We start from the raw sequence: 14,212 nt of genomic DNA, 5'->3' as shown, positions 1-14,212 counted from the left end.
GGTAGAGGCTGAGTGGAAGAAGAGTCAGAGAGGTGAGTTAAGAACCGGTGGTAACTAGAAGTAGTGAGTAAGAGAAGAGAGGACCAATAAAGTCTAAACCAGTGAACTAGTAGCAGTGAGAAAAGGTGAACATAGAGAGAGGTGGAAGAAGTAAGGAAAGGCAAAGAACTGGTAGTCACAGACAATAGTTGATCAGATAAAAGTGAACTGGTAGAGAAGAGGCAGTGTGATAGAAAGAGGATTCAACTGGTAAGGAAGAGAAGGAGTGAAACAGACAAGGTGAAGTGTATGCAATGGTTATAAAACTCATTTGTAATCAAATTATTACCATTGTATTGACTTTATATTTCATCGTTAGGGGTTGGTGCTCCTTTGGGTTGGTGACCATAAATTGTTAGGGGTTGGTGCCCTAAATCAGTAGGGGTTGGCGCTCCTTGGGTTGGTGCCCTAGATTATTATAGTATTTTTGTTTCATTGTGAGGCTGGATAGAAGCAGTATACTACAATAACTTTTCACATTGAGTTTTTTCCTACATTGGGTTTTCCTCGTATAATGTTATGTGTTGTGTTATTTTGTGTGATTGAGTATTAGAGTTTTATTGATGTACCAGATGCATACACACATAGTTTGAAATTTTTAAGTATCACTAATTCACACCTCCTCTTAGTGACACATTGTGTTTAATAGTCTTTGTCCATGTCTGACCTTCTGAGGTATCATCCCTGCTTGAGTTCCTTGAACTGGTTTCTCCATCATAGCTACTTTATGCTTGCCATATTTGTCCTTTCACTCTTGCCAAACACTCCCAACTCCTTATCCAATCATGTGTCCTTTATGCCTTAGGTTCTCAATCACTGGAACCTATAATGCATCATGTTTATCAGACCCAAAATGCTCTATTATTGCAAAACATGACTGCTATGAACTTCTTTTTCCACTATAGGACAAATTAGAAACCCAACTAGGATTGACGTATCCTCGTTCCACCCACCTTGTGGTTGCACATACATCAGATCTTTGGCCTTTGCATGGTCCATTTTTGGTAGCATTACCTTACCTCTATCATCCTTGACTAAAATAGTTTAAAAACCTTTGATTTGGTATCTCCAAACATAGGAGTGATTGCAACTTTTCTTGACTCATCTTCACTTACTTTCACCAACTCTTTCTTTCCAACCAAGATGATTTTTTGCTTCCTTGCCTCTTTCTTCTTCAATCTCCTGTAATTGGGTTAATACAAAAATTTTCCCATCCTTCTCAATGGTGTAGGTGTTGTTTCTACCATCATAAGGTGTTTGCATATTAAATTTTCATGGCCTTCCAAGGAGTAGATGACAACAATCCATGGGTAAAATATCACCAAGTACCCTATCTTTATATTCTCCAATTTCAAACTCACCATAGGCTTGTTTATTTACCAAAATTGACTAATTATCAGTTACCCAAGATGCTCTATGTGGTGCATCAAGAGGAACTCTTTCTAGTTTCAGTTTATCTATCATCTCTCTATACACCATATTGTCAGTGTGACCCGATTCTATTACTACCTTGCACACTTTACCTTAACATTTGAATGTGGTCCTAAACATGTTACTTATTTGAGTCAATTCCTTCTCCTTAGATTCCTTCAAAAGTGTTCTTCTCAGCATCAATGCTTCACCTACTTTTGGAGCAAAAATGTAATTTGGGGGGCTGACACTTTCACTATCATCTTTTTGCACAATTTGGACTCTCTTTTAACCCCTTCTTTCACTAATTGATGTAGATCCTTGTGTCTCATGACACTTGAATGCTAGGTGTCCAAAATATTGACCATTATAGAACCTACCTAAAATTATCTTGGAATTCCTACCAACACCAAATCTACCTCTAGTGTCTCTACCTAAAATCTGCACCTTGCTCCTGACTTTTGTTTTCATCTTCTTGGCTTATATTTGATTGTATTGAAGTAGAAAAGGTTCCTCTGCCCCTAAAGATGTTTTCTCTACCCCTACTTGACTTATCTTGTCTTCTCTTCAACTTTTCTTCCACTCTAATTGCCAATTGAAAACACTCCTCCATTGTCCTTGGATTTGCCACAACTAGTTCATCTTGAATGTTAAATCTAAGTCCACCAACTTATCTAGAAATGTTTTCAACCTAATCTTCCATCCTTCCTGATCTTATGCTCAAGTTGTAAAATCCATCAGTATAAGTTTTGACATCTAACTCTTTTGTTTCAAACCTTGGAGTTTGTTATACAATTGATCTTCATAATATTTAGGAAGAAACTTACCTTTAAGTTTACCAACCATTCTCACCCAAGAAACTATTTATACCTTACCTCTCTTTCTCATTTCATTTTTTTCATAGTCCCACCATAGTAATGCATGTCCTTTCAACTTTGTCTTTGTTATCTTCATCTGGCGCTCACCAAGAACATCTTCACATTAAAAGTGAGTCGATAGTTGTAATCCAATCCAGAGGCTCTTCTTCATCCAAATTACTTCCATACATAGGAAATTCAACTTTCACCTTATGTTTATCACCTTGAAATTCTTTTAGAAGTCTAACTATCCTCTGATCCTTAGGGTCCAATTTCTCTTCTCCTTCTCCTTCCTGGAACTTTTCAACTTCTTCCTCTTCACTCACATCTCCCAAATCAACATTCCTTCTCTGATTATACTATAAGGCTTCAAGCCTTGCCAACACAACATTGTAGGACTCTTGAAACCTCGTATTCTTCTCTCTCAACTCCTACAACTCTTTGGTAGTACAAGCGTTCTTAGGAGGCATCTCATCTGTAATCATTTAGTCACTCTTCTCACAAACTTCCAGTATCTCCTTTCAAGGAATCTACTCCCTTTCTTTGATACCACTTGATGCAATACAAAAACTCCTTTCTTCAAATTCACAACATTCAAAACATAGAAAACCCTTTCAGAGACTCTCAACTACAACATAATCAGACATAATTCAACAAAATCTAAGCTTATCTACTAATCAAATTAGCAACACATAATTATAACTATAGCCCTAATTGGACGGTTGCCTCTCCTAGATGCTAATTTTATCCTCTAACCCCTCTTGGGTCCTCACACCAATTTTAAAGGTTTTCTGACAATTGAATCAGGGAGAAACTATCAAAATTCTTGTTAGAACTCTAGTTAGCCTAGCTACTAGACGATCTCGTGAAAAAACTACAAAGTCTTTTTTTAACAATTTAGAATTTCAAATCATCGGCCAATGGAAGACAACACATAGCTATATAGGTACATCAGAAATAGTTTGAATCCATACAAATTCAAAATAATAGAACAAATTTTAGAGATGGAGCGGATGACAAAAAATAAGCTTCCAACACAAAGCCAATGATTTCAAATTTGAAAAAAAAAACACAGTTTACATTGCAAAATTTCCCCAGTTACCTCCCCACTCCCTCTTTCTCTTTCGCTACTTGTTTCTCATTCAATTTATTCTAAATGTAAATTTTCCTTTCATGACCATTGGATTGCATGACTATTCAAATTCAAAAACTGATAAGTCGTTGTCGGACACAGGTATCGAAATAGAAATTCTAAGCTGATAAATCACTGTTGGACAACGGTATCAGAATAGTAATTATGAACATGTCTTCTTGATCACCCATCGAAATAACCATTCAAGATGTAGAACTAATTTGATGTAATTTTGATAGAATAAATTACCCTAATGTCACTCATTTCGGTATAGCTTATGTCGAACAAGGCATTTGAAGATCTATCGGAATAACACATTGAAGTCAACTGAACAATATTTTGTAATCTTGATAGTGTAAACTATCTAGATGACAACCTTATTGGATTAACTATTCTGATTATAACTTTTTGTGACCATGATGCTTTATTGGGTCAACTATCCCGATGCCAATATTGATACGTTATCGAAATAGCCATTCAATATCCGATTGAATAAAATTTTGCAAATACAATAGTGTAACCTATCCCGATAACAACAATGATACATTATCAATTTCACCTATCCTGATAATAGTAATGAAAATTTTTTACCCCAATGACATCTTATTGGTATAGCTCTCCTAAATGATAGAAATGACAACATTTTAAGCAACTTTACAAATTTGAAAATCAACACTCATATTTTGACCAATAGACCCAAAAACATGAAATAGCATTACAAATGATCTCAACAACCATATTTAATCAACATTGATGTTACCCTAAGTCGTAATATTCAAAACACCAAATTGACAAATTTACAAGACCTTAGGTGCTCCAAAACCAAACACCTAGGCTTTAAAATTTTCCAAGTCCTTTGGAAATTGGATTGTCCTTCTCCATCTCTAACCTTCCAAGGTGTCATCCTTGGTTGAGTGCCTTGAACTCCTTTCTCCATTATAACTTCTTCATGCTTGCTATATTTGTCCCTTGACTCTTGCCAAACTCTCCCAGGTACTTGTCCAATCATTTGTAAACTTTATGCCTCAAGTTCTCAATCACTAGAACCCCTAATCCATAATGTTTATCAAACCCAAAATGCTCTATTGATTCAAAAAATGACTACCTATCAACTTATTTTTCTAGTATAAGACAAATTAGAGTCCCAACTAGGATTTCCTTATCCTCCTTCCACCTGCCTTGTGGCTGAACAAACATCTAATCTCTGGCCTTTTCTTGGTCCATTTTAGGTATCATTACCTTACCTCTATCATCCCTGACTAAAATAGTCTACAAACCATTTGATTTGGTATCTCCAAACATAGGAGTGACTGCAACTTTTCTTAACTCATCTTCACTTACTTTCACCATCTCCTTCTTGCCAACAAAGTTTATTTTTGCTTCCTTTCCTCTTGCTTCTTTAGTCTACTGCAATGCGGTTAATACAAATATTTTCCATCCTTCTCAATGGTGTAGGTATTCGTTCTACCATCATAAAGTGTTTGCCTATCAAATTGCCATGGCCTTCCAAGAAGTAGATGGCAACAATCCATTGGTAAAATATCACAAATTACCCTATATTTATATTCTCCAATCTGAAACTCAACATAGGCTTGTTCATTTACCAAAAGTGATTGATGATCATTTACCCAAGATTCCCTATATGGTGCTTCGTGAGGAATTATTTCTAGTTTTAGTTTATCTAGGTCATCTCTCTAGACACCATATTGTCAGTGGAACCCGAATCCATTACTACCTTGCACACTATACCTTGACATTTGCATGTGGTCCTGAGAAAGCTCCTGTTGAAATGTGGTGACTGATCAGCAAAATACTATACATATTCTTGCTGGGGTATTTTGTTTTTTTGATGAAAACTGACATTGTAAACAATCCCTAAAAAGGATAACTTTGTTTTTGCCCTAAAAATGCATGTTATAAGCGGCTGGGATGCTTAAGGCATTGGAATGTTGATGTACTATTTTTGCTAGATAATAAGGAAGATTGGATGGCTATGTATGGTGGACATAACCCATTCTGGGTGAACCACGTTAAATCTCTATGTTATCTGTGTCATGTTTTATTCCTTTATCTTTTGTATTTAAATCAGCATATAATTGTTAGTTCATATTTGCTTCAGATCTGCTTGAAACCCTAACAATTGGTATCAGAGCGAGATATTCTATAAATTGGCAGGACTCTCATATTTGAGTGGGAGCAATGGAGGATTCCAAATTCAAGGTCGAAACGTTTAACGGCCAGAATTATTTGTTATGGAAAATGCAGATGGAGGATTACCTATATCAAAAGGATTTATGATGGCCATGGGAAGGAAAGGCAAAGAAAGTGACCACAATGTCAAATGAAGAGTGGGACATTTTAGATAGAAAGGCACTAGGATCCATTCGATTGTACCTTGCACTGTCTGTAGCATTCAATATAACAGAAGCAAAAACGGTTGTAGATTTTATGGTAACATTGGCTAAGTTGTATGAGAAACCCTGGCTTCGAATAAGGTATTTCTTATGAAACGTTTGTTTAATTTGAAAATGAGTGATGGAGGATCTGTAGTGGAGCACTAAAATGAATTTAATACAATTACTAGTCAATTGTCTTTTGTAAAAATTACCTTTGCAGGAGAGGTTAGGGCTCTCTTGATTTTATGTTCTTTGCCAGAAAGATGGAATAGCTTGGTTATGGCTGTAAGTAACTCTATCTCTGGTAAAAATACTTTGGTATTTGATGATATTGCTGGTGTTATCCTAAGTGAGGAAATGTGAAGGAAAAGGACAGGTGAGACTCCAACATCATCAAGTACTATTTTGAATGTGGAGAATAGAGGAAGATCAAAGGAAAGAGGAAAAGGCCCTTGGAATGAGAAGTCATGAAGGAAGTCAAAGAAAGGATGCTCTCAATCTAGAGGAAAGAAAGATTGCTAGTACTGTGGAAAGCCTGGTCATCTAAAGAAAGACTATTGGTCTCAGAAAAACAAAGAAGGAGACAAAAATGAAAATGACAGTAAGGAAGCTAATATTGCAAGTAATACTTTACAAGATGCTTTAATCTTATGTTTGGATAATGTTAATGATTCCTGGGTAATAGATTTTGGGGCTTCATTTCATGCTACACCCCATAGAAAATATTTTCTAGATTATGTTCAAGGTGATTTTGGATAGGTATATTTGGTTGATGATGAGCCCTATCAAATTGTTGGAAAAAGAAAGATAAAGATCAAGTTGCAGAATGGAAATGACTGGTTTCTACAGGAGGTAAGACATGTTCCTAACTTAAGAAGAAATTTAATTTCTACAGGGCAACTAGGTAGTGAAGGTTGCATAGTTATCTTCTCAAATAGTATCTGGAAGGTCAGTAAAGGATCATTAGTAGTAGCTAAAGGTGCGAAGGTAGGCACATTATATCTGTGTATTGGTAACACTTACTCTACCTTAGCTGCTACAAATAAAGTTACTGCAGGGACAGTAACAATAGATGTTGCAAGAACAGATTCGATAATGTGGCACCATAGGCTTGGGCACATGAGTGAGAAAGGGATGAAAATCCTTCACTCCAAAAATCTATTGCTAGGACTAAAGAAGATTGATTTAGAGTTTTGTGAAAATTGTGTTTATGGCAAACAGAAAAGAGTCAGATTTCTCAAGGTTGGGAAAGAGAAGAAGAGTGAGAAGTTAGAACTTGTGCATTTAGATGTATGGGGACCAGCTCAGGTATCATCTCTTGGTGGCTCTTGTTATTATGTTATTTTTATTGATGATTCAACTAGAAAAACATGGGTATATTTCCTAAAAAAAAATCAGATGTGTTTGAATCTTTTAAGAAATGGAAAGCTTTGGTTGAGAATGAGATAGGAAAAATGTTGAAGTGTCTCAGATCGGATAATGGAGGTGAGTATTGCAGCAAAACATTTGAAGATTATTGCTCCTTAAATGGGATTAGAAAGCAGAAGACAGTTCCAGGAACTCCACAGGAAAATGGTGTGTCAGAGAGAATGAATAGGACTATCATGGAACGTGCAAGGAGCATGAGATTGCATGTTGGATCACCCTTACATTTTTGGGTAGATGCTATACATACTGCTGTCTATTTCATAAATAGAGGACCTTCAACCCCTTTGGATGGTGGTATTCCAGAGGACGCATGGACTGGTAAAAAGGTAAATTATTCTTTTCTGAAAACCTTTGGTTGTGAAGCTTTTGTCCATGTTGATAAAGAAAACAGAACCAAGCTTGATGCTAAATCTCAGAAATGTACCTTCATTGGATATGGGATAGATGAATATGGCTATCGGTTATGGGATTCTGAAAATAAGAAAATAACTAGAAGTAGAGATGTTATATTCAATGAGAAGGTTATGTATAAAGAACAGATGCAAGAAAAGAAGCATGAACAGGACAAGCAAGAATATGTGGTGTTGGATGAGATTCCTGAAAATGAAATGCCATAGGTACTTGATGCTCAGCAACAACAGAATGTCCAACAAACTCTTGCAAGTGTTAGACATTCTACGAGGTCAAGTAGACCCCCTGAAATATTTTCTCCTTCTTTGTATTCTATATTATTAACTGATTCTGGTGAACCAGAAGAATATGAAGAATCAATGCAGGTGGATGCCAAACAATAGTGGGAGCTAGGCATGAAAGAGGAGATGGACTCCTTCATGAAAAATAAGACTTGGGACTTAGTCCCTTTACCTGCAGAAAAAAAGAGCCTTGCCTAACAAATGGGTTTATCGACTGAAGGAGGAGGAAGGAGGTCAGAAAAGATATAAGGCCAGACTTGTGGTAAAAGGTTTTGCATAGAAAAAGGGTATAGATTATGATGAAATATTTTCTCAGTTGTAAAAATGACTTCAATTAGAACTGTACTTAGTCTTGCGGTTGCAGATGATTTACATCTTGAACAATTAGATGTGAAAACAACTTTTCTCCATGGAGATTTGGAGGAGGAAATTTACATGTTGCAACCACAGGGATATGAGGTCAAAGGTAAGGAGAACTTGGTGTGCAGGTTGAAGAAAATTTTGTATGGCCTAAAGCAAGCACCCTGACAATGGTATTTAAAATTTGGTAGTTTAATGGCTAAACACGGTTATCGTAGATGTCATTCTGATCATTGTGTATATTTTAAGAGATTGGATAATGGTAGTTATATTATCCTGTTGCTTTATGTTGATGACATGCTTGTTGTTGGGTCTAACATGGAACACATAAATGATCTTAAACAAAGCTTAGCCAAGTCATTTGCTATGAAGGATTTAGGTGCAGCTAAGAAAATTCTGGGTATGAGGATTACCCAGAACAGAAAAAATAGAACCTTGAATTAGTCCCAAAGTGAGTATCTAAAGAAGGTGTTGAAAAGATTTAACATGCAGGATGCAAAAGAAGCTAGTACACCTTTGGCTAGTCATTTCAAATTGACTAAGGAGATGTGCCCAAAGGTACAAGAAGAAGTAAAGAAAATGTCTAACATCTCGTATTCATCAGCTATTGGCAGTCTGATGTATGCAATGGTATGCACAAGGCCAGATATTGCACATGCAGTGGGAGTTATGAGCAGGTTTATGAGTAATCCGGGTATGGAACATTGGAATGCTGTGAAATGGATCCTTCGATATTTGAAAGGAACCACTATGAAGGCATTATGTTTCAAAGGATCTAATGCTACTCTGAGTGGATTTGTTGACTCTAATCTGGCAGGTGATATTGATTCACGGAGGAGCACTACAGGGTATGTTTTTACTATAGGGGGAACTGCGGTTAGTTGGATTTCGAGGTTGCAAAAGGTTGTTACACTTTCAACCACTCAAGCTGAGTATGTTGCTGCTATAGAAGCTAGCAAGGAGATGATTTGGTTACAATTTTTTCTAGAGAAATTGGGTCAGACACGGGAGGATCACCCATTGTATGCTAATAGCTAGAGTGCCATTCATCTTGCGAAGAACTCTTGTTTTCATTCAAGGACAAAGCCCATTCAGCTTAGGTACCACTTCATCTGGACTGTCTTGGAGGAGGGTCAGTTATGGCTTGAGAAGATTCACACAAGTGAGAATCCTGCCGATATGTTCACGAAGGCAGTTCCATAGGAGAAGCTAATTTCTTCATTAGTTTTTGTTGGTCTTCTTGATTGATAATTGTGGAATTTATACCAGTCGAGTCCTAGTGTTTTATCCAATGGATGTTGCATGTATAGTGGTTTCGTGTAGTATCAGTCTCCAAGTGGGAGATTGTTTGTTGTGGAGCCTGATCAGTCTCCAAGTGGGAGATTGTTGAAATGTGGCAACTGATCAACAAAGTACTATACACTTAGCATGTATCCTTGTGGGGGTTCAGGGGCGAGAGCCCCTGAGAATTTATTTATTTATTTATTTTTTGTTTTGTTTTGATGAAAACTGACTTTGTTTTTCCCCTAAAAATGCATGTTATAAGTGGCTGGGGTGCTTAAGGCATTGGAATGTTGATGTACTATTTTTGCTGGATAATAAGAAAAATTGGATGGCTGTGTATGGTGGACGTAACCCATTTTGGGTGAACCATGTTAAATCTCTGTGTTATCTGTGTCTTGTTTTATTCCTTAATCTTTTGTATTTAAATCTACATATAATTGTTAGTTCATATTTGCTTCAGATCTGCTTGAAACCCTAACAACTCCTTTGATTTGTCACCTTCTCCTTAGATTCCTTCAAAAGTGTTTTTCTCAGCATCAATGCTTTACCTACTTATCAAGAAACAACATAATTTTGTGGGCTGACATTTCACTATCATATTCTTGTATAATTTGGACTCTCTTGTCACCCCTTCCTTCATCACTTGATGTAGATCCTTGTTCCTTAGGACAACTAAATGCTAGGTTCAAACTCTTGACAATTATAGCACCTACTTAAAAATATTTTGGAATTCCTTCCTCTAATAAATCTTCCTCTAGTGCTTCTACCTCTGAAATCTGCATCTTGCTCTTAAATTTTGTTTGCATCTTCTTTTCTTTCATTTGATTGTCTTGAAGTAAAAAATGTTCCTCTACCCCTAAAGGTGTTGCCTCTGCCCCTACTTGACTTATCTTGTCTTCTCTTCAATTTTTCTTCCACTCTAATTATCAGGTGAAAACACTCCACTATATTTGAGTTATCACAGCTAGTTCATCTTGAATGTTAAATCTAAGTCCACCAAGCTATCTCACAACCTTTTCAAGCTCATCTCCATCCTTACTAATCTTATACTTGTAAACTTCATCAATATAAGTTTTGGCATCTAACTCTTTTTGTTTCAAACCATCGAGTTTCTTATACAATTGAAAGTCATAGTCTTTAAGAAGAGACTTACCTTTAAGTTTAGCATCCATTATGTCCCAGGAAACTTTTTTTGCCTTAACTCTCTTCTTCCTTTCATCTTGTTCATACTCCCACCATAATAATGCATGTCCTTTCAGCTTTGTTTTTGCTATGTTCACCTGTTGCTCATCGAGAACATCTTCATGTTCAAATTGATTGTCCATAGATGCAATCCAATCTAGAAGCTCTTCATCCAAATTACCTTTTCTAAAGTGGAAAATTGGGTCCTAGTGACTCCCCACCTAGGAGAGAGAAAGGAAGCCACTAGGATGATTTTCACTTGGAGGAACTTTACATTCGAAAGAGGGGTTTGAATCCACTAGATCTAAATCCTAAGGAAACAAGGATGTGATTTCCAAGTGGATTGCAAGGGCTAAAGTTTGATTTAACCTCTTTTGTAAATGAGAAAGTTGACTTATTGACTTTTCAGAAAACAGAGAGAAAATGAGTGAAAGGAAGAGCTACCAGTTTGGGATCTTGTTGTAATTTCGGATCTAACATAATTAGACTGATATGGATCTACTCTGTAAATTTGGAGAAAATTCGTTGGGACTGTGGTGGGAGTGTATACAGCTACGCACTAGTAGCCTACACACATAAAAGAGAGGAAAAGGAGTTTTGGATAGGGGTTTGCCTCAGTCAAACCCAGGTTGAGGAATCAACCTTGAAAGAAATTAATTGCAAATACTTGAATGTAAACAATGGAAATGTATACCTTGTAGATCTACAATTTGTTGATGATGATTACTTTTCTTCTCGAATGTAATCACAAGTGTTGCATGAAATGGCATGTAACATGACAAAACCCTAACACACATACATGCTTGCAAATGAATGTTGAAATATTTCTCCAAAGGATGAATGAAGAAGACATGAATGCTTGAATTCTTCATGATATATATCTTTTCCTATGCTTTCTTATTTAATTCCTGCTTGAATTTTTCCTTGCATTACTTCTTATGAAATGAGAAAACCAACCCCCTTTGATACATGCCTCTTGAAGATTAATTCATCTCATAAAAGGCCGACATCTGGGAGATTTAGGATCCTGAAGTGCAAATGGGGCCAGAGGGACCTACCTTGGGGCCACCCTAAGAGGGTGGGACAGAGACTCCATGCCCATGTCTAAGGGGGATAGGGGTGCCACGCCCCTATCCTACCCTATCTTGGGGCTTAGATAAGGTCTTGAGGCTATCTTAGGGCTCAAACATTAAGGGGGCAAGGGGTGAAAATGCAAAAATAGGTCCTGGTTGGGGAAGAAGATGCCATCACTGAAGTGAGGACCTAAAATGTAGTTAACATTGCAGGAGGCACAATTCTATGACACTATATTTAGCCCCCACTTTAGCAGGAGTATGGCTTACACCACTACCGCAAGTAAAGTAGAAGAAAGAGAGAGATGAAGATGAGATATTCAGAGCAATACGGAAAGGAGTATAGGATGTCACTAATTGTGAGGGACCAAACCCCCAATCTTAGGATCTTAACTCACTCAAACATATGTAAGAGAACACAAAACAAAAAGGAACAAGATGCACAAAACAAAAACAAAGCACAAAAGACACACAACATACATAAGACACAAGACAACAAACCAACTAGCCGAAGAGACCTCGATACTCAGATATCTCAACAACTAATTAGTACAAAAATACCAAATCCATCACATAAACAAAAGAGATCACATAAATAAGCAAAGCTGGCATCATCCATGAACCATCAATTGAAAAATTATGGGTTCATGAGAGGAAGAAGAGAGAGGACATGAATACACACTTTGGTGATCCATGAGAAGAAAGGCGAACAAGAGAGAAACCATAGACATATCAGCCCTAAAACTAGTTGATCCATGGAGAGAAGGACATGGAAATCTTGCCCATAGAGCCTGTCTAGGTGATCCATGTAAGGGAGGAGAGTGATAACATTGTTAGTTTTACCCAACCTCAAGTGCGCGTGTGTGCAAGTGAGGTTCAAAGCACCTCATAGGATTCTACACCTAAGTATGATACAACCTATATAAGATGTATAGTACATGTGTCAAGAAAGGTGTGACATCCCACTCTAAGAGTTTGTGCTCTGGTTCTGAGAATAATCACCCTACAAAAAGTGGAATCATCTCACTTTAAGAGAATGTGCTCTGGTCCTAAGAATGACCCACTATACAAGAGAAAATTGATGACATCTTTCTCTAAGAGGCTTCCCTCTGGTTCCAATAATGTCCCATTGTACAAGAAAAGTGATGAAATTTTTCTCTAAGAGGCTTCCCTCTGGCTCCAAGAGTATCCCCCTGTACAAGAAAAGTGACCACATCTTTCTCTAAGAGGCTTCCCTCTAGTTCCAAGACTGTCCCACTCTACAAGAAAAGTGATGACACCTTTCTCTAAGAGGCCACCCTTTGGCTCCAAGAATGTCCCATTGTACAATGCATGAGAGAAGTATAGTACAAAGGAGCAGTGTGCCCTTAAGATGTCAAAATAGACTAATGTTGATATCTCAAGGAAATAATAACAAGGATAAATCCATTATGTAACAATGTCATAAATCCAAGCAATAGAAGGAATACTCTTCAAGAAAGGATAAGATAGTTGAAAAGAGATATCTTGTTGTAAGTGTAAAGGTGATCCTTGGAGGAGAAGAGATCTTTGTTCAAAAGAAATCTAACCCCAAGAGGAGTTGTCTTAGAAAAATATAACATCTTCTAGAACAAAGAAAATAAGAGAAGAAGAATGCAATCCTTCCTCATATTCCTAGGTGAAAGTGATTCTCAATGAAGGATGACTCACATTTAGGCCCAAGAGGGATGGGTGAATTTATCATAGATATACATTACCAATTGGAAAAGAGGTTTTAATCAAGGACTTACACCTCTTCTAGAAGAGATATCCTTGAGAAAACAACAACAATTTCACACAAGGAATGGCATTAAGAAATAAAGCGCACACCATCTACACAATAGGGAAAAGTGGATCTTTAGAGATAGAGAGAGGGAGAGAGGTCATTTCCCCCCAAGTGTAGGACAATGAGAATAATTACAAAACTTCTAGAGAGATATTACTCATAAAAGATGCACCATTTCAAGCAAGAAATACATCATAACCAAGGAACAAACATGCGCTCACATGAAGGATAACTCCATTAAAGAAAGGACATCAAGTTATGAATAACAAAATAGAAGAGGTAATTTTCAAAGAGAGAGAAAGATTAATAAGAAGGTTCACAAAATTCCTCTAAGAAGATATTATTAATAATAGATGTACCATTTCAAGCAAGGAGAAGATCCCAATCACCGAACAGACATGCACTCACATGAAGGAATCCTCCATGCTAGAAAGGACATCAAGTTTATGAATAATGCAATATAAGAGGAAATTGTCAAAGAGAGAGAAAGAAGAAGAATGTTCACAAAGTTTCTCTAAATAGAGATTATTCATAATAGGTGTACCATTTAAAGCA

This window comes from Cryptomeria japonica, chromosome 7, assembly GCF_030272615.1.
Source record: "Cryptomeria japonica chromosome 7, Sugi_1.0, whole genome shotgun sequence".
In the NCBI taxonomy this organism is placed as follows: Eukaryota; Viridiplantae; Streptophyta; class Pinopsida; order Cupressales; family Cupressaceae; genus Cryptomeria; species Cryptomeria japonica.
Note: the sequence above shows the minus strand (reverse complement) of the source record.